Here is a 4,298-nt window from a genome sequence, read left to right on the forward strand (position 1 = left end):
TTGTAAAGATTCAGTTTGTTTATTTTGATATCTGCACTTTAACACAAGTATATATTTCTATAATTATTGTAGCTGAATTATAGATCCATAAAACTACATTTTGTAATACAAAATATATTAAATTAAACATAATAAAGGCTTCATATGTGGCGAGGTTTGTGTTGCTGTGTGAGGAAAAGGTTGATTGGTTGCCCAAGTCTTTGTTTTAAAACTCAGATAAACAATATTAATGTAAACAACGACAATAATATTTCATTATTTTAAGTAAAATTCATATAAAGGACTCTCACTTGTAACAGAGTAGCTTCACAGTGTGGCATTAGTACTTAAGTAAAGTATCTGAATACTTTCTCCAGCACTGATGTTTGGAGGAAGATATTGTACTTTTTACTCCATTACATTTATGTGTTAACTGTAGTTCCTGTACAACATGTTTTAATTCATTGATTTTATAGGGAATCAGATAAAAATAACAGTCTGATGATCAGCTGGCACATAGTTTACAGTTTATACTTCATCTATATTTAACTTGTACTTTTGATACTTCAGTACATGTGTGTGATGTGGCGCCCCCTGCAGTTTCTGAGTGAAACAGCACTGTGATAAACACAAATCCCACCTGTAACAGTTTGTCAGAGCAGCTACGTCACTATATGAGTCCTGTATGAACACGTTACTTACAATAATGATTTAATATGATTGTTGTTGTTTATATTAACATAGTTTATCTAAGTTGTAAACAAACACTTGGGTGGGTGACCAACAGCAACAATCTCCTGAAGCTGCAGAGACACATTTGTGTAACAGCAGTTAATCAGAGGATCCGGACCGGTTCGATCACTGTGTTAAATGTGTGGGCCGGTACCGCCCCCTCCCTCTGCATGTCTTCTGTTCTCCTATTGGTTGAAGCTGCCTTTTGTCTTCTCTGCTCTTCCTGTATAAAACGCTGCTGGTTCATCTGCTCTGGGTTCAGTCACCGGCTCGGTTCCGCTCTGTGCCTGTCGGTCCATCAGTCCACCGGCAGACTCTGATCCAACACGTGACGTCACCACAGCAAACTGTTCAACAGCACTTGAGTGATTTCTGCAGCTGCTCGGTGCCGTGACCCGGATGGCAACAGGACCGCAGAGACTCCTGTTTCATGCCAGTGACCTGAGGACCAGACTGCAGAGACGTTTCGACATTTGTTTGTACTGAATCGCCTTTTGTCCCAGTGGGCTTGCCGTACTGCGTCCTGCCGTCGCCACGTTCTCTGCGTGCTTGCGTCATATATTTGAAAACGTGCAGATGTTTGTGAGGGACAGAAGGATCGAGGAGCAGAAAACAAAGAGAGAAACTTTTAGACTAACGACGTTAAACTCCACGGAGAGAGAAACAAACATGGCGGATTCATTTTCTGTCGTTTGCTTCGAGTCTGGAACAAAGAGACTGTGACGCTGCCTTCAGGTACCATCCGGAAATAACGGACAAACGGCTTTTATTCTCTTCTGACCTGCCTGAAACATTAATCTGTGAAGGACTATTGATTGATTCATACAGATACGTGTGTGCAAAGGTTCAGAGTAGACTGAACATTTAGGAAATGAGTTAAATGTGTCAAGACTCCAATTCAAAGCTCTGATTCACTGCACAAACACACCCTGTTCAGATCAGAGCTCAGACTAGTTTCAGTCATCAGGAAGTGAAGCTCAGACGGTCGCTGTCACTGAGTGGTGAAATGGCGCAGAAAGGAGTTCAGCTGGACCGAGAGACTTTCTCTTGTCCGATCTGTTTGGATCTACTGAAGGATCCGGTGACTACTCCCTGTGGACACAGCTACTGCAAGAACTGTATTGAAAATCACTGGGACACAGAGGATGTGAGGAGGATCCACAGCTGCCCTCAGTGCAGGAAGAGCTTCACACTGAGGCCTCAGCTGCTGAAAAACACCATGTTAGCAGCTTTAGTGGAGGAGCTGAAGAAGACTGGACTCCAAGCTGCTCCTGCTGATCACTGCTATGCTGGAGCTGAAGATGTGGCCTGTGATGTCTGCACTGGGAGGAAACTGAGAGCTCTCAAGTCCTGTCTAAAGTGTGTGGCCTCTTACTGTGAGAAACACCTCCAGCCTCATTATGAATCACCTCCATTTAAAAAACACAAGCTGGTGGAGCCGTCCAAGAAGCTCCAGGAGAACATCTGCTCTCGTCATGATGAGGTGATGAAGATGTTCTGCCGTACTGATCAGCAGTGTATCTGTTATCTCTGCTCTGTGGAGGAACATAAAGGCCACGACACAGTGTCAGCTGCAGCAGAGAGGACTGAGAGGCAGAGAGAGCTGATGGGGAGTCGACAAAACCTCCAGCAGAGAATCCAGGACAGAGAGGAAGATGTGAAGGTGCTTCAACAGGAGGTGGAGGCCATCAATGGCTCTGCTGATGAAGCAGCGGAGCACAGTGAGAAGATCTTCACCGAGCTGATCCGTCTCATGGAGAAAAGACGCTCTGATGTGAAGCAGCAGGTCAGATCCCAGCAGGAAACTGAAGTGAGTCGAGTCAAAGAGCTTCAGGAGAAGCTGGAGCAGGAGATCACTGAGCTGAAGAGGAAAGACGCTGAGCTGAAGAAGCTCTCACACACAGAGGATCACAGCCAGTTTCTACACAACTACCCCTCACTGTCAGCACTCAGTGAGTCTACACACTCATCCAGCATCAATATCCGTCCTCTGAAGTACTTTGAGGATGTGACAGCAGCTGTGTCAGAGGTCAGAGACAAACTACAGGACGTCCTGAGAGAGACATGGACAAACATCTCACTGACAGAGACTCAAGTGGATGTTTTACTGCCACAACCAGAGAACATGACCAGAGCTGACTTCTTAAGATATTCACGTGAAATGACACTGGCCTATTATTATCTGAGGGGAACAGAAAAGGAACATTCATGAATCAACAACAGTCTTATTCTGATCACCCAGACAGATTCACTAAGTGGTGGCAGGTCCTGAGTAGAGAGAGTCTGACTGGACGTTGTTACTGGGAGGTGGAGAGGAGAGGAGGAGGAGTTGGTGCAGCAGTCGCATACAAGAATATCAGCAGAGCAGGGAGCTCATATGAATGTGGATTTGGATACAATGACAAATCTTGGATGTTAGATTGTGACACAGACAGTTATAACTTTTCTCACAACAAAGTCCAAACTCCCGTCTCAGGTCCTTGGTCCTCCAGAGTTGGAGTGTACCTGGATCACAGTGCAGGTATTCTGTCCTTCTACAGCGTCTCTGAAACCATCACTCTCCTCCACAGAGTCCAGACCACATTCACTCAGCCTCTCTATGCTGGACTTTGTGTTGATAACTCTGCTGAGTTTTGTAAACTCAAATAGACAGAAATCATTTCAGGGTCAGTGGGTTAAATTCTGTGTTTCATTTCTTCACACTTGTTGTGTTTCCATCATTGTTGCTGAGAGCTGATTGTTGTGGCGTTTCTTCACTGCACACAGATCACCTGTCAATCAAACATGAACGTAAACTGATTGTGTGGATGAAGTGAATCTGTTCATGAAATCATTGAACAAGAGTGGTTTAACAGACTTTACTGATGGACGTGTGAACAAACTGAAGCTTTAAATCATCAATAAACAAACATGAACAAAGTCTTTTCTTCTGGTCTTCATTCAGGGTTTCATACAGCGCTGACGGAGAACATGTCAAACTAATATGAGAGTTCATTTGCTGAAGTTTGGGTGCAGTACTTTTATTTTACTGGAGTATTTCCATTTACTGCTCTGTTATACTTCCACTCCTACATTCTGGAGTCAAATATGGAGCCTTTACCAACTTTAGTTACTAGTTACTTTGCAGATTACATGTTCAACCAGAGCCAAAGTGGTGCTTTTTTAAACATATTTGATGGAGATTATCATTTTGAGTTGCCATTATTTACATTCATGTAAATAGATGTATAACATCGTTTTTTTTTTAATGCTCACTAGAACACTATTAAAATCCTGATGCTGTGACATTTTGTTGGTCTGTACCAAATGAACATCTGGAGAACAAGACTTAGCTTCACCTTTATAAATAACTTGCATGACTCTGACACTGCATTGAATCGCAGAACGCTCGTCGTTCCCACTCTCACCACAGACCGTGAACGCAGCACCGCGGAGGGGGTGGTGCAGCAGTTAAATCCCTCCCCGGATTTGACAACACGCACCTTCACTGCTTGTAAACAGAAGCGCACACGTGACACCGCGAGCCGAGCCGAGCCGAGCCGCGCGACCGTCCGCATTGTCTGCGAGCGGACAAAGAGCGTCACGGT

At 44.2% G+C, this 4,298-nt stretch overlaps 1 pseudogene; it reads left to right on the forward strand.

Moving 5' to 3' along the window:
* The first annotated feature begins 1,577 nt into the window (after window positions 1-1,577).
* LOC141005961 (tripartite motif-containing protein 16-like) lies at window positions 1,578-3,631 on the forward strand (annotated as a pseudogene).
* The last annotated feature ends 667 nt before the right edge of the window (window positions 3,632-4,298 follow it).

The sequence above is a fragment of the Pagrus major genome, chromosome 12 (assembly GCF_040436345.1).
Source record: "Pagrus major chromosome 12, Pma_NU_1.0".
Classification (NCBI taxonomy): domain Eukaryota; kingdom Metazoa; phylum Chordata; class Actinopteri; order Spariformes; family Sparidae; genus Pagrus; species Pagrus major.